At 37.1% G+C, this 23,228-nt stretch overlaps 1 long non-coding RNA gene across 1 annotated transcript in view; it reads left to right on the top strand.

The window, feature by feature from the left end:
* The window catches only part of LOC139827063 (uncharacterized), a 184,418-nt gene extending 161,456 nt beyond the window's left edge, over positions 1–22,962 (top strand). Inside the window, exon 3 of the long non-coding RNA XR_011737248.1 lies at positions 22,583–22,962. This is a non-coding gene — a long non-coding RNA (uncharacterized lncRNA). The remainder of the gene's footprint in view (positions 1–22,582) is intronic.
* The last annotated feature ends 266 nt before the right edge of the window (positions 22,963–23,228 follow it).

The following is a 23,228-nucleotide window of genomic DNA, read 5'->3' as shown; positions in this document are numbered from 1 at the left end:
ATTCAAACATCCTGTCCTTTCATCTCTTTGGTGCCCAGTTAGGTTCGAGCAATAATAATGTAATTTTTAACATTTACTATCTCATTGATGATCAAAGTATATTAGAAATAAAATATTATCATATGATGAAGCGCACACCCTACTGTGTGAAATTTCCAACATAAATTTCACCAGCATACTTTATAAGGATAAAATCAAAAGGCTAGGGAAAGTTTGAACAAATGAATATCACTGTGTCTGAGAAAAATGTGTTTATATTTTGTTTATATTTTATTCAGTGACTACTTAATACAAAATTCATACTAAGTTCAAGGAGACAGGACTTCTGTTTTTTTTTTATTTCCAATTCAAAATGCTCTTCATTTGCCACAGGTATATTATTCTCTTTTTTGCTCCCCAGCCTTGCTCATCTACAAAAATGACCCCATCTCACAAAAGCAGAGTGTCACAAATTTCCTACATTCTCTGGCATGAGGGGAACCAACACCACCTCATTTGTCTTACACTTAGTCACTTAGTAAGCAAAAGACTGTCCACCTGATTTTTTTTTTTTTTTTTTTTTTTTTTTTTTTTTGTTATGTAACGTATACCTGGTATAGATATATAGGCATTCTGGGTTTGGTCTCCAAAACATATATTTTCTACAGAAAGACAGATGGAGCAATCAACTATAAAAAGGGAGCACTTCCAGTTTGAACCCTGGGAAACTCCTAGGTAGAGCAGTAAGAATTCCATTAAATAGTGATGGAGGAAGAAAAGAAGTAAATACAACTTGCTACTTAGTGGAGTACATGCCATGTTTTCCTGATCTTCTCCTTTAGTTATGATGCTGAATCCAAGTCTTCAGCAGATGAAGAACTTTCCATGGAGTTTCAATGCATTATACATCTTATTTAACTAGACTAGACTAGACTAGACTAGACAGGAGAAGGAAAGGAGAACAATTAGAAGGGACCAACAATGGTCATCTAGTCCAATTGCCTGACCACTACAGGGCTGACTGAAAGTTAGAACGTGTTAAGGGTGTTTTCTAGTATCACTTTAGAGTAAAATGTACCCAAGGAAGTTTTGGTTATATTACTAAACCTTGCTTCAAGTCAGATACAAAAAGAAAAATGGAAGTAATAGAAAAACTTAGTGAAGGCTCCCTTTTTGATATTAGAAATGGAAAACAGTTATCTTCAGCTTGTTTAGAGCACCATGTCACAATGTATAACCCTGAGACATAAGTTACAGGAAATTTCACGAATTCTCCTATCCAGTGTTGAATGCAATGAAAATGAAATGAAAACTTTGTGTAGTGGTTTCTTTTTAAAGTAGTGATAATTTTATTAGTTGTTCAATAGCCCAAATGATGTCAAGCAATGAATTTAATAATGAGTCAAAAATATAATAATTCTTTGAGTACTCGATCTCAATTTTGGCTTTAAGGTTCTTGAAAATATAACTGCAAATGGTATCATTGCTTGATCTGGAGACTACTGTATTAGGATCTTCCAAAGTATCTATCTCAGCAATAGCTATGAGGAAAACCGAAAGACTGTGTCTGGGTTGCACAAAATTCAGGAAACTCCCCCTGGCATCTTAAGCATGGTGAATATTTATTATGGTTGTCATGTAGAAGACAGACAGGATCAGTATCAAAGAGCTTGCATTTTTCTATTAAGTACACTGCTGAACAAATTTTAAATTCACTCTATTTGTTACACTACAGAAAGTGTAGTGATGACTTTCTATAGCTTTAGTCTTCTCATCAAATAGCTATGTGAGAATGCAGGAATGAAGTATGTTAAAGTAGTTTATGGAACAAAGAATCAAACTGTGGAATGAAATACAAAATGACATCTGCTTTTACGGTAAACACTCTTCACACTTGGAGTGTGTATTAATCAGGGATGTTGTAGCACAACCAAGAAAACATAAAAGAGCAGATTTTTAGAGAAATTATTGTTACAGGATAGGTTTTTGAGCTTTATTGGAATGCCATTAAGCTCTATACACTTCTCTTAATGGTAATTCTATTTTGCTTTGTTAGAAATAACTCTTATTTATGAAGCGTATGTGGTACTTGTATAACACTAAGGAAATCCCTGTGTAAAAAGAACAATCACAGACCTGTTCTATAATAAGACAAAGAGAATGAAAACACAAGACAAAACTCTGTCATAAATTGGCTGTATACAGAATAAATGGTGATAGACCTAAATCCTTTATTCTTTACTGTTTGAACTGAAAGAAGCAAAATGCAATTTCATCCTCTTACATATAATGACTGGCGTTGTACCAAGAAAATTATCCATCTACCAATATAAATCGCTGAAGAAAGCATCATTTTTCAATCAAAATGTACAATTTAACTTTTTAAAATCCACCAGAAGTAAGTGACTGTGATTTCTTACCTTGGTTTATATGCAAGATCCATTACACAAACAAACAAACAAACAAAAAGACAGAACACCCCCCAAAAAAAAACAAAAAGAAAAAAGGGATCTTATGTTTAAGAACAACATAAAATCATATTAGCAAATACAGATTATTTTTTTTTCTGATACATTACTATGCAGCAATAGTTTAGTGAAAGAGAATACCAGTGACTGCCAGCCACTCCCCCTTCTTTTTCTGGATACATATACAGCAAAATCACAGGAAACTCATGTTTTACATGAGGAGATAAGTTGCCCAGAGACAACATCAGTGCCAATTTCTCTTCAGTATGTAGTATGTTTCCATAACTAGAATGCTATTTATCTTCATTAGACCTAAGTAATTTAGGTTGTCAAGTCTCTGGTGACCATTAGGTATCTGATAACCATGTATTTCTTGCTCAAACAGATGTATTTACAAGCAAAATAAAAATAGCATAAACTCTTTATTCCGTATTTCTGGATTATGGCATCATTAATACTGCAGTATTTCCTCCCTCTTCTTTGTTCCTTGTTCTGACTGGTATCCATTAAGTAAACTTTGCTAACAGAAAGTGAAGACCAAGACTTAATTATCAGCCTTCCTGTTAACAGTGGCATTGTTCTAACTGTGACTGTTTCAGCATAATCATGTCTCTTGCCTTTCAGTTAAAAATCCTTAAGATGCTTTTAGATGCTTTTTTTCCAGTATATCATCCAATAAGACTGACAAACTCATTAAAATCACTAAAGGCAGAACTGGAGCACTATGCACACAATTTTGCTCTATTTCACAGAATCACAGAATGTCAGGGATTGGAAGGGACCTTGAAAGATCATCTAGTCCAATCCCCCTGCTGGAGCAGGAACACCTAGATGAGGTTACACAGAAAGGCGTCCAGGCGGGTTTTGAATGTCTCCAGAGCAGAAGACTCCACAACCTCCCTGGGCAGCCTGTTCCAGTGCTTTGTCACCCTTACGGAGAAGAAGATTCTCCTCAAATTTAAGTGGAACCTTTTGTGTTCCAGTTTAAATCCATTACCCCTTGTCCTATCAATGGAGAAGAGCCTGGCTCCATCCTCGTGACACTCACCATTAATATATCTGTAAACATTAATAAGGTCACCCCTCAGTCTCCTCCAATCTAAAGAGACTCAGCTTCCTCAGCCTTTCCACATAAGGGAGATGCTCCACTCGCTTCATCATCTTTGTTGCCCTGTGCTGGACTCTCTCCAGCAGTTCCCTGTCCTTCATGAACTGAGGGGCCCAGAACTGGACACAATATTCCAGGTGTGGTCTCACCAGGGCAGAGCAGAGGGGAAGGAGAACCTCTCTCAACCTACTAACCACCTCCCTTCTAATACACCCCAGGATACCATTGGTCTTCCTGGCCACAAGGGCACAGTGCTGGCTCATGGTCATCCTGCTGTCCACCAGGACCCCCAGGTCCCTTTCCCCTACACTGCTCTCTAATAGGTCATTCCCCAACTTATACTGGAACCTGGGGTTGTTCCTACCCAGATGCAAGACTCTACACCTTCCCTTGTTATATTTCATTAAATTTTTCCCTGCCCAACTCTTCAGCCTCTCCAGGTCTCGCTGGATGGCAGCACAGCTTTCTGGCATGTCAACCACTCCTCCCAGCTTCATGTCATCAGCAAACTTGCTGATAGCACACTCTGTTCCCTCATCCGAATCATTGATGAATACATTGGATAATATAGGCCCCACTACTGACCCCTGAGGCACTCCACTAGATACAGGCCTCCAACTAGACTCTGCCCCATTGACCATGACTCTCTGGCTTCTACACTTCAGCCAGTTTGCAGTCCACCTCACTACTCGATCGTCCAGATCGCACTCCCTCAGTTCAGCTATAAAGATGTGTCAAATGCCTCACTCAAGTCAAGGTAGATCACGTCCACCGCTCTGCCATCATCCCTCTATCTTGTTATGTCCTCATAAAAGTCAATGAGGTTGGTCAAACACGACTTCCCCTTGGTGAAGCCATGTTGACTGCCCCTAATGACCCTCTTATCCTTGATATGCCTTGAGATGGCGCCAAGGGTAAGTTGTTCCATCAGATTCCCAGGGATGGAGGTGAGGCTGACCAGTCCATAGTTCCCCAGGTCCTCCTTCCTGCCCTTTTTGAAGACTGGAGTGACATTTGCTTTCCTCCAGTCCTCAGGCACCTTTCCCGTTTCCCAAGACTTGGCAAAGATGATGGAGAGAGGTCCAGCAATGACCTCAGCCAGCTCCCTCAGCAGCTGTGGGCGCATCCCATCTGGACCCATGGATTTATGGATGTCCAGATTGCCTAATTGCTCCCTAACCCAGTCCTCATCAACCGAGGCAAACTCCTCCATTGTCCTGACTTCCTCTGCGGCCTCAGGGGTACAAGGCTCCTCAGGACAGCCTCTGGTAGAGTAGACAGAGACAAAGAAGGCATTCAGTAACTCTGCCTTCTCAGTATCTTCTGTCACCAGGGCACCCACCTCATTCATCAGTGGGCCTACATTGCCTCTGGTGTTAATTTTATCTGCCATGTATTTGAAAAAGCTCTTTCTGTTGTCCTTGACCCCTCTCGCCAGGTTTAATTCTAAGGAGGTCTTAGCTTTCCTAGTTGCCTCCCTACACCCTCTGACCACAACCTTATATTCTCCCCAAGTGGCCAGCCCCTCCTTCAATGGTCTATAAACTCTCCTCTTCCACTTGAGCATACCCATCAGTTCCTTGTTTAATCATGCAGGTATCCTGGCTCTCTTCCTTGACTTCCTACGTGTCAGGATGCTCTGATCTTGTGCCCGGTAGAAACAGTCCCTGAACACTAACCAACTACCTTGGGCCCCTTTACCTTCAAGCAGCCTTGCCCATGGGATTTCCCCTAGCAATTGCCTGAAAAGGTCAAAGTTTGCCTTGCTGAAATCTAGGTTTGCAATTCTGCTTGCTATCCTGCTCCTGCCACATGAGATCCTGAACTCCACCATCTCATGGTCACTGCAACCAAGGCAGCCCTCAACCTTTACCACTTCAACCAGACCCTCCTTGTCAGTGAGTATGAGATCCAGCAGTGCACCTCTTCTAGTCGGCTCCTCCACCCTTTACATCAGAAAGCTATTGTCAATGCACTGGAGGAACCTCCTAGACTGTGGCTGGCTGGCTGGTTGAGGAGTCCTTCCAACAAACATCAGGGAAGTTAAAATCCCCCACCACAACCAGAACCTGTGGTTGTGAGGCTGCTCTCAGCTGTCTGTAGAAGGCCTCATCAACTTCCTCACCCTGATCTGGTGGCCTGTAATAGATGCCCACAACAGTATCACCCTTGCCAGCCTGCCTGTTAATTCTCACCCACAGACTCTCAACCCGCTCCTCATCCGTGCCTGGACAATACTCAATACATCGTAGTTGCTTTCTCACATAAAGAACAACTCCACCACCATGCCTGGCTGCTCTGTCTTCTGAAAAGGACATAGCCATCCATGACCACATTCCAGTCATGTGTGCTGTCCCCTTTTGCCCCTGTGAGATAAACCTTTCCCACGTATCACTGCTTGGACTGGTGTCTTGTAAAACCAGCCGTTATCAAAGAACCCAAAGCCCTGCCTGTAGCACCAGTCCTGTAGCCAGTTGTTTACAGGCTGAATTTTTCTATTCCCTCCCATATTATCACCCAAAACTGGAAGGAGGGAAGAGAAAATCACTTGAGCCCCAGACTCTTTTACCATTCGTCCCAAGGCCTTGAAATCTTTTTTCATTCCCCTCAGACTGTGGGATGCAGCTTCCTCTACATCTGTCTGGAAGATCAGCAGTGGGTAGTAGTCTGTTGGGTGCAACAGGTTGGGGAGTGTCATGGGGATGTCCCTGATCTGGGCTCCAGGTACTGCACACTTCCCTACAATGAGGGTCGACTCTGCAGATTGGGCCCTCCTACTACAATCACCTTTCTTTCTTTCTTTCTTTCTTTCTTTCGTTCTTTCGTTCTTTCGTTCTTTCGTTCTTTCTTTCGTTCTTGAGGTGTGGGGTCAACTGCCTCTTTCTATGTGACCTCGTAGGTGGGCCTTGCACCACATCCTCACCTACCTCCTCTTCAAGATCCAGGGCCTCAAACCTAGTACGGAGGGGTACCTGGGGAAGCAAAGCAGGCAGGGAGGGTGATTGATCACTGCCCCGAACTGGACCTAGCTTCCAACCCTCGTCATCTTTTCTGTCCCCTACCTCTGCCCAATAGTGACAGGGCAGAGGCTGTCTCAGGTCTTCTCCCTCTGCCCGACAGGGCAAGGGGTTCATCATCTTTTGGGGGTATCCCCATGGAGCCTCTCTGAGTGGGACGCCAGGGAGTTACTCCACCAGTCTATTTCCTTTTCACACTCCCTGATGGTCCTCAGCATCTCAATCTCCTCCTTAAGCTTTGCAACCATATAGAGCAGATCTTGCACCTGGTCACACCTCACACAGGTGGGATGCTGGCCATTGTCATCTGGTAGTAGCAGTCTCTGGTACTCCCTGCAGCTGGAGACCTGAATAGCCATGGTTCGGGGCAGACCGTCTGTCTGAGTTGCTACAGTCTTCTTCAGACAAGCTCTCTTTCTGGTTAATACCATGGTCGGCAACAGTATGAGACAGTGGCAATAGGTGAGAAAGTCTAACTAGCAAAAGGTGACAACCTCTACACCCTAGTGCACGAGTCACCACAACTGCTGCTGTAGCATAGTGTGGGTGCTACTCACCCGTGTCATAAGCCGATTGCCCCTTCCAGCTCCTGGTGGGCAGCGATGTGTCCCTGGCCTCCTGGAGGCTTTTTCAAGACCAGGGGCGGGGATGTGATCGCCCTTGCCACAGTAACGCTCACTCCACATCACACAAGGGCTGCCGGGAGCTTCTGGGTCTCTCAAGAACGAAAGTGCTGATTGAGAGAAAAAAAAAAAAGACTTCTCTGTACCTCAAAGATTTCACTTAATTGGGACCTGCCGAGCTGCCTCCGATCAGCTGATCTCAGGAACTGAGAAAAACAAAACCCAAACAGCAACAAAACCTCTGTAGATCTCTACAGGCCTATATATGACTATATAAAGATATGTCTATATATACACATATATCTATAAATATGTATGTATGTACATATGTATTTGTATAGATATACAAAACCCCTTGACATTTCTACCCAAACCTGTGCTACAGTTGCAGTATAGAAATCACCAACTATGTCACAGTCATCTTGTAATTATTTATTTATCTTCAAAAGAAAAAAGATATGTTCCTGTTCATAAGGTTTCTCAGGTGACACAGAGAATTGCATCTCTCATAAGATTTCAAAACATCCTTACATAAATATTTACATTTGAAGGTGTTTCTTATGGTGTTACTAATTATATCTAGCTTACCAAAGGTTAACACTATGCATTCTTAAGAGACAGTGTTTCTAACTACAACATATGCCAGAGGATATAGAGGTACTTGAATGGAAAGAGAAAAAACAGTTTATTCTTATTTAACCTGACTCTCTCACTCTTGTTGAATATGCTTGTGACAAAGAGAGACTTTGTATAAAAATGTCAATGCTAGGCGTTAAATGCTGTCAACATATGTCTGGAAATTAGGGGGTTTTTCTTCATCTTTTCCAGTGTGTAATATGAAGTATCAGAACAGATGAAACAGAAACAAATTGGAAGTTCTTTTCCTTTAAATAGCCTCATCAAAAAGCATATGCTATGCTTTTTGAACAGAACAGCATGGTTTGGGACTGTTGGAAACAAAAACGGGGGATTTGTGGACTCTATTTAGATTAAGTATATGTATTCTTTCTTTTTTTTTTTTTAAAGTTAGTCTACTATTATTATTTAATTTGTATATCTGATGTGACAGACAGTAGCTTATCTTCAACTGTATTTTTAAATTATAATACTATTCTACATTCTATAATTGTTAAAGAATGTTTAAGTATATGGAAATGTAATATATAAATTCAATTGGTTTTGAAGGGGAGCAGCAATTACAAAAAAAATATGACAAGGAGTCCAGAAAGAAGGAGAAAAAAAGAAGACTCAGTTTAGGGCACTGTGAGTTCATATCAGCTCCATGTTAAGACATATTAGCGTAGGTGTCTGCATGTGACATGAAATAATGGAGTTCAACATCCTGAAGGGAGTGACGAAAGCAAGTAGCAGGTGTAGCACCCTGAACTTCATCAGATTTGAGGTTATTCAGGGAACCGGTAGGTGAGAACTCATGAGGGACAGTTCTGAATGACAAAGGAGAGCAGCAAAGCTGTGAGGTCCTTAAGAACAGCATCCTTCAAGCACAAGAGAAGTTTATCGAGACACCTAGGAAAACAAGTCGGTAGATCAGGAAGCTGAACTGGCTAAGCAGTTCATATCAGAGGGTGAGCTGAATCCTGATGCTGTGATCCTGTGTGAGACATATATTTAAACCTCTGATAGATGGTAGAAATACATAGCACAATTCATTTATTTAAAACTAGACATCCTGGGTCATTTGAGTTTGCCAATATATCAAGTATATCTACACAGAACTAGCAGAACTTGTGCTTTCTGGAGTGGCAGCTGGTGGCCAGACAGGATACCACATGAATGCTACAGTCTATTTTGGGCAAGGGAATCAAGCACTTATTCAATGCAGTAAACAGAGACTGAAGAGTAGCTCAGTTTGTCTTGTAGCACATGCTCAGAATGGCATTCCATGTCCAAGTATAGATGGTCAATGTTCTTCGAAATGTCCTAATATTACACTTGGTGTCCAGTGTGTATATACGTTTTTGTAATACTACACTCGGTGTCCTGAAGGGTGCAGGAATCTTACTGAACCTCTGTCAGATGTATCAAATACCCTTATTATTATATCATCACGAGATGTCTGTTATGAGTCAATTCACTTGCAGCTTGTCACGGGAATCACTACATTAGTTCTGCTGACTAGATGTGTTAAGTATATATGGAACTTAGACACTACTTATATGTAGATTTCTACATGTAAATGTCTCAGTTTTGAACTGAAACACTGAATCCAGTCCAAGGATAAATATGTATTTTAATAACAAAGATAATTCTGACTTTGGAAATGAAATGCTATGCTTCTAATTAGCACGGTAACAAAGAGTCATCTGCAATAATGCAGTAATGGAAAGGCTGGATTTTTCTGTAAAGTAGATGGTGATATATTCATATTACACAATTGAAAGGTAATTTTGTGATAAATCAGGAAGAGACTGTTGGCATCTAACTAATGATTTTAAACATTATTGGTGATGTAAAGTTACCATAATTGCTGAGGTAAAGTTACTGTAAGATGGTTAATTAGGAAATGACTTGGAATTTCATAGTGAATTGTATTAACATACATTGTCCAAATGCCCCATTTTATATGGAGATGAATATTTTTTCAAAACTCATTTATGTTTAAAACTTTCAGGTAACTTAAATAATGAATTTGCTAAAATGCCAGTAAGAGTTGAAAACAATACATTTTCAAATCTAACATTTTGTTAGTGTAATGTTGCATGAAGAAATATTTTCAGGGTTCTCATTTTTTAACACTTTTTAATCCTGTCTTTGTTTTCTCCATACAACTTCACTTATAACAGCAATGCTACATTATTTATGGTTTATAGACATTTATAAGCATTTTATTTCAAAAGCAAACAATTCTAAACCAATTTTCTCTTACATTAAAGTATACAGACTTTAAGTAAGCTTGTTTTCATCTTTTCAGTGTTACAATAAATAAAGAGAAGAAGGATGTTGTTTTCTAGAATGAGTATCACCTAGAGCATACATGTATTTCATTAAAGGGAGATGTACAAATAAGAAAAATTGAAATATTAATTAAAGTTGTAAGTACTATGAATATATTTGGTTAAAAACTGTTCAGTAGATACAAGAACTGGGATTGATTTTTCCATTTATTTTAAAAAAAGGTGAGTTTCTACATACTTAGTGTTGTGAGCTCAGTGTTTTTCCAGTCAGTACTCAGTCTGTGTACAGTCACTCCAGCTTTGGGATGGATGTTTGTAGTACTTGATGAAGTAGAATGGTAGGATTAACTCTATTAATCTTTATGTAATGGATAGGTGTCCTTTATTCTAGTGATTAATCCTTTCTTTCATGACTGGAGAGAATCATTATGCTGATCTGGCAACTGTTAGCACATGCTGAACTTTTTATTGTTGTTAGTCAATTCTTATCTTAGATAAGCAGTTGATGGTTTCTATTACAAAGTCAGAATTGGAGGAGGATTAACTAAATGGATTTTCACTGCATCTCTCATTACTGTGGTTTTTTGTTCATGCATTATTTATAGAGATCAGAATATCCTTCCAAATTCTTAAATTGTAAATTAAAAACAAACAAACAAACAAAAAAAACCCAAACAGTAGTTAATCAGATTACAGAGTAATTACTGTTCCTAGGAAGACTATGATTCTAATTCCTGATTAAGTATGTGAATAGAAGAAATAGAATTTTTGTTCTAGTAACTTTGTATTGGCATGAGTAATAAGAGGCCACTGTTTGACATTAAAATTGGTAGTCTTTAGAAATTCCTTCATATTTACATGATTCATCTGTGAAAAGGTCAATAACAGGTTTTCACAAACATACAGTTTTTGTAGTATGAAAATCAGTAACCTTAGTCTGAGTTTTTCATTACTATGACTTCTGGTTGATTTAAAAACATTCAAGATACGAAGGGATCAATAAAGAGAGAGATTTACAATTTTCATTTGGAAATGGGATAATAGAAAGTCAGAGAGATATATAAACGATCTATAACATTTATATTAACCAGTGTGTAAGATTTAAAGCAACATACTTTAAATAAGACAACTACAGTAGCTAACATTCATGTAATTGCTGGCATCATTTTAAAGGCAAATAAGTAATATTAACAAAATCACATAGAATTTTTTTTCTTGATGCCTTTTCTGTTCATAATTTTGTCAAAATATAGGTGATATTCATGAACCAGGGAGTTTATATGCTTATTGACTGTAACACTGCTGAATGTAATATACTCATGGACTTGAGAAAAATTGTATATACTAAATAATATTTTTGCACATTATAATTAGAATTACAATATGGAATACAATAATATATGTGACCAGAATAGTCCCTTATTAGAGTTATTTATTTTACTCCTACATCTTAAAAATAATAAATGTAAGTAATTTTTTAAACTCAATTTCTACAGAAACAGTTATATTCTTACTTCCCACTGTGAATATGACCTTTAATCCATGAGACACTGGGTTCAATTTCCATGACCACATGTAGATATCTAGCAATGTCTTAAATCCTTTGACTGGTCTGATCTCAATTAGTTATTACAGAAGAACAAAAATCTTCCATGAATGTCATATGTACCAGCCTAACGTTAATGTGTTTGATAATTTAAGGTCCTTAAAACAGCATCTAAAATAATATGTGTTCAACTCTCTTGATTTCTTTTAAAAAAACTTTATGTATTAACTTAAAAATTCACATTAAGGCGGAAAATACCATTCATGACATTTTTCATCTTAGGAATTAAAGAAGAAAAGAATCTAAAACTAAAAAGAAAGCTAAGATAATTTGTGAGAGTATTGGAAAAAAATACTGCCAACAAATAGTGAAGAATGTTTCAAGGAGAAGTGTTGGATGCAGGAAAGGGATACAAAGTCCTGGTGAGATCAGGTAGAGAAGGGGTTCATTACATGAGCATATGGTTGGCACATCTGAAGGGGAAAACCCACAAAGGAATGGTGGGCATAAACTGGCTTACTTAAAACCTTTCCAGTAAAAACAATAGTCTTCAATATGAAATTGGTAAGTGTGACCCTTTTGCAGCCTGTAGATGTTATCTAGTTAATGGGACATGAGAAAATTCCTGTAGAAATAGAGAACAATGGTGCTGCATTTGGTTTTTCAAAACCAATGATGAATATCAATGTTTGTATTATAAACTGAAACATAAACTGTATTACTGTATGCTATGAGAACACAGAAAGCAATAATGAAATGTGGAGAAACTATAAAACAGGAACAATAATGGGAAAAAAAAAGCACTACCTAGTTGTTCAAAAACAGACAGGTGCAGCTGACTCTTCAGTTGAAAAAACAGAAGTTTCCTTGTTTCCTTTTTTGGATCCTTGTTGAGCATCATTGTCAGAGATGGAAGACAAAATGGCAGATGGGTAACCTGGAATTCAGTAAATAAGGCTGTAAAGTTATATGTTAAAGGTGAAAGCATCTGCTTCATCAAGGTCTTTCAACAATCAAGGACCAAAAGGGTATATTAAGTAAATGGGGCAGTGATAAATAAGAATACAAGGACACAACAAGCTATTAGACAACAGCAGGTAACAGAGACAATAGCAAAGACCAAAAGCCTCCAATTACTAATTGACAGATTATTACAAGGCCATTTGGACATCAGGTGGGTAGAGGGTCCATGCTAATATTTGAGCTCACCCACAAATGAGGGGTGCCAGTGAGATGAGTCTGTGTGTGCATGCGTTTATCTGCTAGTGAGCAGCAAGTTGGGATATCTGAAGTGTGGGGTACTCATGACCATGAAATCAGGATCTGGGTGAGAGTGTTAGACAGACAGGGCATCTGTGCTAGTACTGGAGGGATCCACAAACGTGTGTGTGTGCTTGTGAACCCAGGGAGTGGTGCATGCTTGTGTGCTTTCACTAGTGAGCTTCTGCTTCTGCCAGCTGAAGAGAAGAAGGGGATCTAGTTGCCTACACTTCCGTTTAGGTGGGTCCTGGTAGTGTTATAAGTTGCTGCTCTTTGAAGGCAGTGCTGTATCTGTATGTGGAGGCAGACGGGAGGGACAGAGAGAGTGAAAGAGTGCACGTGTGGTTGTGTGTGTAAACCAAAAAGTCACAACTAAAGGTATGTTAGAAAGGCGAACTTCAACTGAATGGAAAAGTTTCCTTACAACTGTGTTAACTCAGTCAAAGCATTTTGTCTCATTGCTATGTGTGCTTTCATCATAATATCCAAAGTTTATATTTGCAAAATTTTGTGTATGTTTGGGTTGACAGTCTTATCATATGCCATAGAAGGCCTATTGTTTTTTCCTCCACATTACACTGAAGGAACAACTATATTTTCACTTGTAGTATCTTGGTATCTCACTATATTTAATGCATGTTTCACTATGGCATTGCCATTCTGAAGCATTTTTCAAGTATTTTTTTATTTAAATTCTTCATCTTTTTCTATCACTGGTCATCTTTCTCTCTTGAAAACGGTTTTCCATAATTTGAAGATTTTCCAAAGTTGTCGTGCATTATTTTTGCAAGCTATATGTAATAATTCAATACCATATTGTAATAATAATCTACACTAAAGTCATTTATTAATAAATGTCTCAGGATGTTTGAAGTATGCAAAATTTGGCCTTGTGTTTGACAGTATATTTGATGTAGATTGGATGTCCAGAAATCTTTTTCTGTATCCACTACGTTCGCAAAATGAATTGGTTTGTGTGCAAAGATATTTTTAATGTTTTTGAAAAGTACAGCTGATTCAACATGAAAATGTTATTTTTCTTTCAATTTTGAAGATTACGAAGAGAGTTATATTCTATTTTAGGCTCAAAAATTCAGACATTTTGGAACTATATACTCTGTTAGCAAGCAGTTGTTCATTGTAGGCAGGCAACAACCTCTCTCTGTTGAAGAGAAGTAGCTCCTTGGCAAAACAGGTTGAAGACCAAATACTCTACCTCTCTCTGTTGACTAATGAGAGTCTAGGTACCTCATATTCCCATTCATATCTGCCTGGAGTTAATTAATGAGAGGCATTAAGCATAAGAGTTTGTCTGAAGAGGTGGTTTATCCCAGACTACAAAGTAAGGGTTTCCTGACTTAGAAAGCAGAAGCAGTTCTCAAAAACACTGACCAATATATCTTTTCAAATTACTTCAGAGCACAAGCACAGAAAGATTTAAGAAACTGCCCACTTCTTAAATTACTGTGGGTTCAAATGCACACTTCCTAGTTACTATAAACGTGTCCCAAGTTAATCTGGCGATTTTCTGGGGCAATTCCTGGAAAGGGAGTTAAGTATTCCTCAGGTTGAAGAGGGTTGGGAAGCTTAGCCCCTATTTCTTGGGGTATTGCAAAAGCAGAAAAAATACAGAAAGCAAACAAATGCCTACCCCAAATACTAGAAATCCTTCATCCATTCTTGTCTTAATGCCCTGTTTTGACCAAAATTTAAAAAAAAGTTTGCGTTGAGTTCCATACCTTCCAAGTCCATTAAATAGCAACTTTGAGGCCTGTATCTGAGTTTAGATACTTCCCCACCATTCTCAGAATCACATTAAGATTTAGGTGTTTCCTGGGTGTTTTTCGCTGTTAAGATCACTTCAGTTTTTGATTGTTTCATGCCTAAAAGTGAAAATAAGTTTGAGAACATTCTTTTAAATGGTATTTTGCCCAATTCATCTACTTATGACTCATCTGCTTGATAAAGCTGTACAAGTAGCTGTTTTTCTTGAATTTTTGAAGCTAGTTCTGCTGAAATCCATTAAATATTAGTTTGCTGACAGTTCTGGGGAAGAAGAGAAAAATACTGTATGTTTGTTTTATTTATTTGTGGTCTAAATATAAACTAACACATTGTAATTATTAGAAAATAAAAATGAAAAGCTATTCCAAATTTAAGAATAGGACAGATGCTTAGTTTTATTAATGGACAAAGCAAAATACTTGTGGTGCCTCTAAAAATATAAATATATTTTTAAGCTGAATATTTAAGTTAAACTTGTAAGATTTCTTTGTATCTATAAATACACAATTATTGACATTTTTCACTCTTACCTCTCCATATAGCTGGCGGAAATAATTTTCTCAGTAGTATTTCTAAAACTACATGCTGTTTTGGTGGTTGGAAATCTAAACAGAAAAGAGAGTACTGTACATGCACAGATAGTATATATATATAACCACACATAAGCCCCGTATTATAAAAATTTTCTTGCATTTTAGAGGTAAGCAACAAACAAACTATTTTTGAGATTCAGAAAAATGAAGTTTTGTTTCAAGTTTTATCATGATAGGGACAATTCCTTTCCTAATGTGTAAACTAGAAACAATGTTATTACCTATTTTGACAGAATTCAGTAAGAATTAATTAACTGGATTTTTGTGGAGAATTTGTTGCAAGGATAAGGCCTCCTAAAAGTCCTCACAGATGCAGCAGAAAGCACAAAGCATGACTATTTTCCCTTCAGGATACCAAGACTTATTGTAAGGATTGTGTTCAATGCAAAAATAGATCTTTAAATGTATTGGTGATGATGTAATGAAAGACACTTGTGGATCAGTTTTCACTCAACAACATTACAATTTTAAATTATGTTAAGATTTGTTAAACTTCATGAGTAATAAGTGAGGAGATCATTAGAGATAATAGTGGATAACGGATGCAGTGACACAAAATCTTTTTTTTTTTCTGTTTCTGATTAGGAAATACATAACAACCTTATTGATTCTTTTAATTTCTTTTGTATTTCAAAACCTATTTCAGAAAGACACCTGTGTATTATTTCACATGTTCAACGCACCTTTCATAGCAAAAATACATAAATGTACATAAAGTGGAATGTTGGTTATTGTTTAATCCACTTCTGAGATGTAGCCATCTTTGGAACAAAATGCAAAATATACTTAACTGTTCTACAGAGGAACGTAACAGAAGGTTTATAGGCAGGAACTGAAGTAAAGTAACCTTAAGAATTTAAATAGGATATGTTTTTTCAAGATATAATTTCTCTAAAAGAACTATAGGAATGACATATTCAAAAAGCATACGCTATCTTCATTATTTATGAGATTGCTCCTAATTTGTTACCAGAATGTCAATATTATGTGTTTTCTTGTTTTGCTGAGGTCAGAAACTTAAATTTAGTGAGAGGGAGTAATGTGTATCCACTTTCTTACAGAACTGCAGTTTTTTTCAGGAAAAAATAACTGTCTCACATTCAGCTAACTGCATATTTTTCTGAACTGATATAAAATACACATAGGTTTTTTCTTCTTACTGAATCACTACAGGAAGAAAATAGCTTGAGTTCAATAATCACTAGGTTTAGAGCTTTGTGGTTTTGGCTTTACCAACCAACAGTTTTTTAAAGTTACTGTCCTTATAAAACTCTTTGTCAATTAACAGGGAGTTAAAAGAAAAAAATACAAAGTCAAATAGAAAACTAATTTTTCTTCATTTTTTTAGTATCTGGCAATAAAACTTTGTATACTGCTCATCATGACACATTTCTTCATAAATAATGCACTGCTGACATTAAACTGAGTAATAGCAATGGTGGAGAGTAGGAGATACATCTCACTATTTGGATAAGTAAGTTTATTTTCAAGTTACTGCATTTAGTGTGTGGATTTTGGAGTTTTCCTATCTGATTGATTCATTATTTCTTTAATGTATCTGAGATAATTTATGTCCCTTTGTATTCACCTCATTCTAACCTTAAATGATCTATTTTTTCTGATGAGACAATGTTTAGTACATTGCTTTAAGGTCTTATGTTTTTGAGTATGCTTTGCCTATTCTCTCCAAATTTCATGATTTTGAGTCAGTATGTGTTGCCAGTATTTGAATATAGTTTTGAACTTCCATGCTGTTAGAAAATGAACAGAGTTGATAGCTTCTCTAGGGACTGACCTGCAGAGAAAAGTAGAGAAAAGTCATCTTGAGCGCATGTTCCTGGTAGTTTTCGCCATGCTTATATTTGACAGATGAATCTTCATTAGCATTTTAGTTTGGAGCAATAATGTACTCCTGAGACAATCCTCCTGATCCTTCTCATTTATTGTGATTGGTTTTGACTGCAATATGTATACGAACAAGATTCCTTTCAGATGAAAGCAAACTGGAAAATCCACTCCAGCTGAGCACCATGTGCTTTCTTATAGTGCAGACACAAGACTCCAAAATATAAAGTGGGGTTGTGCTACCAAGCACTTGTACTAAAAGAAGGTTTTAAAACACTGAGAACTCCCATTGTACTTGAAATGCTATATAAGAAGAAAAAACTAATTTCTGTTTTAACATATGCTATCAACAACCAGTCCTCAGGTTTTGCAGCTCATTCTTTTGTCTTCCACAGAGATTTTCTCTGGTCTTTATATAATTTCCTGTCCTCCTTGCCTTTTCCTTGGCTGCTGTATTTTGTTACTGAACCTCTTTCATTTTCTTTTTTTGCATTTTTCCTTGTTGCTTCTTTCTGTGCCAACTTCTCTCTGTTGGGCTCGCCAGAGGTTCAGTGGGGTTATATCTGTGGTCATGAGAAAAGAATGTTTCACATCAGTCCACTTCTGGTCTGATGGCCTCATCCTGCCTCAGCCCAGCTCCTTCCCCACAGTCCTCTACAGCCACCCCAGGGTTGTATCAGACACTGGTTCCCCTCATCGGGCCAGATCCTGACCCTCCACCTGTGGACTGGTGTCACAGCCTGACCTTGGTCCACGATGGTCCCTATGGGGCTGGGGCTGCCCCAGTGCCCCTGACTGCCCTGTTCCTGGCTGGGGAGGTGCGTGAGGCTCTGTCTGCCAGAACTTGCCCTGTTGCCAGCCCATGGGATCCCTCCATTTCTCCCAGCCCTCAGCCTGGAGGGAGCTATTGGCCGTTGTTTCACCTTAACCTTGATAGTTTAGTTCAGATGGTCAGCCTAACTCTAGCGCCATATACATCTTCCCATCCACGTGTGCATAATGTAGCTGTAGATCTTCATTGCCTTGACCTGCTAATTCACTTGTGAAAGTAGACTGAGAATCAGAAATGTATCTGAAAACTTCAGAAAGTATCCAATTCCTATTGTGCATAGTATTAAATAAGAGAATCACTGCAAAATCCTGCAAATTCGAGTGGGTACGTGTACACTATCATTTCCTGTGAGGTTACCAAAATGCATTGAGCAGTGGAGAACTCCCACTAACAGAGACTGGGAATTGCTGTAGACTGTCTACATTTTTAATAAATCTCTGTTATTTCAAATAGTCAAGATAAAGTATTTTTGAACAGTTATTTGGTTATTACAGCATTGCATCAAAGAAACTGTTTGGTTTTTTTTTACAGGTAAGCCTAAGGAAGTAATAGTGCTAACGATTATTAGGCTAATCACCCAACTGGTACCTTCAATAAGAAGTGATTTCTCTGTACTTTTCAAGACTATCAAGTTGGTTTTTTTTTTACATAGACTTAGACCGATGAGTCTGATTTATCTTTGAATCTTGATTTTAGAGAAAAAAAATGGCCTTTTTTTCCATTGACATAGTACTTCCTCTTAAATGTCTTTTTTAATCCTCTAATTTCCTTCCTTTCAACCCTATGAATATACATTGGGATTTTTTATCGTTTTGTTTGTTTTGAATTTTTATTTATGTTTTTCAAGTATACAGTCATGTTTTTCTTTTTAAAAGAAAGCTAAGGAAGAACCTAAGAAGAGCTAGGAAGCTAGGAAGAACCTAGGTATGAAATGCAGTTCTGTTAAGCAGAGGATTGCATGACTTCCCATAATACCTTAAATTCATCAAAGTCAGATTTCATCTTGGTTTATATATTGTTGTACATGTTTCATACAACCCTAATCTGAAATTAATTTTGAATAGTTAACAGAAAATGAAAAAACTGTGATAAAAGGTACTACACATTTGCAAAAATACCAGACTGAATCTTTATGATTGATGCTATTGCCACAAAGAGTTAAGGATTTGATAATTATAAAATGTTGCTGTTCCTCTAACCAATTGCTAGAAGGTATATATTTTATTACTCTGTCATCTTTAATTTATTTCACAAATTGTACTAGGGCTTCTGCAAATAAGGTCAATGTTTCACAGCAAAAATTAGTTCTTTAGATAATTCCGAGGGTTATTATATTTTTAATTTCATCCTATGAGACATGTTAAAAATCACCTTTTATGACCTGAAGAATTACCTCACTATATCTTTTTTTTTTGTCATTTTAATGATGATTATTCTTCAAGTCTTAATTTTGATTGAAATAATATTCCCCAAGTGAATTTTGAGTTTGCATTAGTCATTTTCTATTGTATGTATTACAATTAGTCATGCTTTCAGTATTCATCAGAAAAGCATAATATTGTAACCACTACCAACTATGCTTTTTCTTTAAAAAAAATTACTTTCTTTGCTTGCAATGACACTGCTATACAAATTGGAAATGCTTCTCTACTCTGCATAGTGCTCAACTAGAAAATTAAGATGTACATTCCCAGTTCTAGGTGTGTTTTCCATTCACTGGGACCAATGCTGAAGTTTGTGGGGGTTTTATTTGTTATAATTTTTATTTTACTCTTTCTTTGTGTGACTATATTTAAAAAGAAGAATAATTAACTGTAGCACTAATGTAAGATATCAGAAACAGTTGTCTTCAAGATGTGAGGAGTCCGGTTCTCCTTGTAGTTATGCTCAAGTTCATAATGAACAATTCAGTTGAAGTTGATGGAAAACATGTTGGCAATTTGAAAAACTAGGTTGAATATGCAGTTGTGGGTAATATGAAGGGAGAACTCCATGTAAATTCAGTGGAATTTTACCTTTAAAGTCGAATAAATGTTTTTGAAAATGGAATTTTCTTTACAGCAACTTGAACATTTTTATTTGAAAATCTTTCCCTAGTTTGGAAGTAATTGAAAACAAGATACTTCTGGCAGTCTCAGATGAGAGACACCATAGCTGGTATTAATATCTGAGGTAATTTAATGTTTATTACTAGCCGTTAAATCATAGTATACAGAAGATCAGATGTAAAGGAATAGAAGAATTTTGGTATATAAAATGAGAGAGAAATTATAAAAGCAGACAAAAGTTAGTTATGCAGTAAGAAGACAAACAAAGAGTCCATCTTTTTTGATAAAGTTCTTTAGACAGAAAGGGAAAATTACTTATATTTACCTTCTGAAGCATAATAATGCAAGTTTCTTAAATCTGACCTTAATTTCCTCTTCAATGAATAGTTTTGCTCTGTGTAAGAACTGTATGTGGTGATACGATTTAAATAAAAATGCCACACAGAGAGCGGAATGAGAGAAAAAAAGTTGAGAAAAGCAGTTCTTCAAACACCAAGGTGATTGAAGAAGGAAGGGGGAGAGGTGCCCCAGCCAGTTTCCCAGAGCTGAGATTCCCAGGCAGGCTATGAGAAAGGGTCATTGTAGTGCAGATATCCACACTGCAGCCAATGGTCTTTTCTGCCAAGTAGCAAATGATAGGATAAGAGGAAATGGCCTCAAGTTGTGTCAAGGAAGGTTCAGATTGGATATTAAGAAAAATTTATTCACAGAAAGGGTTATGAGACACTGGAATAGGCTGCCGAGGGAAGGGGTTGAGTCACCATCCTTGGAGGTGCTTAAAAGATGTGCAGATTAGGTTCTTAGGGACATGGTTTCGTGCTAGAGTTAGGTTATGGTTGGACTCGATGATACCTCTTCCAACCAAAATGATTCTATGAGGTTCTTAGGGACATGGTTTAGAAGGTGGGCTTGGCAATGCTAGGTTAATGGTTGGAATCAATGGCCTTAAAGGTCTTTTCCAACCAAAACAATTTTATGGTTCTATCATACTCTAGTTTTAATTGTCAATACATCAAATGAATTTTCCCCAAATGGAGTCTGTTTTGCCCATGTTGGTAATGGATGAGTAAGCTCCCTGTCTTTACCTCAACCCATGATCTTTCCATCTTATTTTCTCCTCACGTCCCACTGAGGAAGGGGAGTAAGAGGGCAACTGGGTGGTCATCTGGGAGCGATCTAAGGTCATCCCATCAAATAGCGGACCCAACCACTGAAGCTCAATGGGCCAGGTATATATGCAACTTCTGGTCAAAAGAAAAACTGTCTCACAGCAGGCAGTGCTAGTGGGGAAGGGTGACTTACACCTGTATTATCAGAAATGTAATTCTACCTTTAAAAGGCTGGCTGAATGTGTTATTTTCCTATTACGACCTTCGGCAGTAACTAAATTTTTAACTTTTTTTTGGGGTAAGCTTGAGAATGAGTGGAGCTGAGGAACCTCCTTATATAAATGCTTGAACTGAGATGAGATAACTTAGCTTACTGCAAGATGCATGCAGCAGTGACACTGCTCTGAGAATTCATTCTAATAAAGGTTTTCCTCACTCTAAACTGTGTGTCATAAGCACACTGAATTTAATTGGAAAAGTTCCAGTTCGTGTTTCTAAGTGTTCATTTCATCTTTCCATATCCATGTCTGTAGTGAAGCTGAGACTCTTGATGCTATAAATCAATCGTGCATTGATTCTTGAGCCAGTTAACTGAGAAGCTGATTTTTCAGCCAATGACCACAGTTGCGTATCTCTTTTTTATGTGCTGCAACCCAGGAAAATGTTTGTCCTGAAGTATGAGCTAAAGCTGTGTGTCACCTAGTCAAAGACATTAATTGAGCTACACTGAGCCACAAATAAGCTGAATAATAGTATTAAAAGTGAAAAGTGTCAATTTATCTGCAATTAAAAAATAAAGGTTATACTTGAAATATTTGTAAGCACATTTTATATTCTTTAAGCAATTTTATATCTAGGTTCATATGGCCAGTATAAGTAGATTACATATTTTTATGCATTTTGGGTTTTTAGGTACTTTTATAGTTGATCAACTTGCTGTTAATTGTTTTAAGAAATTCTCTGCCTGAAATTTTTCTGACACAAAATGGAACTTCTCTCCTTCCTTGATTTTTATTAATATATATTGTATTAGTATCTGTATGGGTAAGGACTAGATGGGAAAATAAGTCATATACAAACAAAGTGAGTCCACCACAACTATTCTGTCTTGAATCACAGATGTTAGTATACAAACTGGAAAATGAAAAGTGTTGGCACAGCTTCATATCTTTTTAAAACGATTGGTGTTTGAGCCTAACCATGTTTAATGGGCAACTTTGCTTTAGAATGTATTTTTGTAGAATGTGTTCATCATAATAATAGCCAGATATTGACAACAGACAGCCTTCTGTCTACTGTCAAAATCCTATCTGAATGCATATATACATAGAAACTATCTCACACTTTTAAAATTATTTTATTCATTGCACATACTGAATATGTATGTGTGTAAAGATTAACATTTGACAGACTAGGAAGCTAAGGTACTGTATTTGTCTTCTTTGTTTTAGCAGGAATTTGTACTGTGGATTTTCTAATCAGACACCAAACTCGTTCTTTGACTTGATAAGAGTACTACTGGACATTGGGAAAGGTAATTCAACTTCGCCTTATTGCTACCAGTAACTGTGGAAAATTAAAGTCACGAATTTCCCAGATTAAATTAATGTAAGCAAAAATCTTGTCTTTCCTATTGACATCTGTAGCATTGTAAACCATGTCTGTTAAAGGAAGCAAGAAGACAGCACATTTTCTGTTTATTTTTAATTTAGCATGATAATGATTTAGTCTTTAACAAAACACACATTTGTATATGCATTGAGTCTGATATAAGCTATATATTGTTTTATGGATATTTTAAATGAATGGTTTGTGATTGACAGGGTTGTTTTAAAAGACAGTCTACCTATTAGTATGCACATTTACAGTGGTACCCACCATAAATGAAACTTTCTTATATTTATATTGTAACTGATATTTTAAAATTTCTTAGTTTTATTATGTTTCAGAGAGTATGTAAAAGTTCTAAGTATTTTTTAAGTTTGTGGGTTTTTTGTTTGTTTGTTTGTTATTTTTTCCAAAAGCTGTAACAGTTATGATGATAAATTTGCTGAGATGTGGGCTCTCATCTCATTGTCTAGCACTCGATAAACTTCTCTG

Source organism: Patagioenas fasciata, chromosome 1 (genome assembly GCF_037038585.1).
Source record: "Patagioenas fasciata isolate bPatFas1 chromosome 1, bPatFas1.hap1, whole genome shotgun sequence".
NCBI classification, from domain to species: domain Eukaryota; kingdom Metazoa; phylum Chordata; class Aves; order Columbiformes; family Columbidae; genus Patagioenas; species Patagioenas fasciata.
Note: the sequence above shows the minus strand (reverse complement) of the source record. Positions and strands in the feature narration are given on the sequence as shown.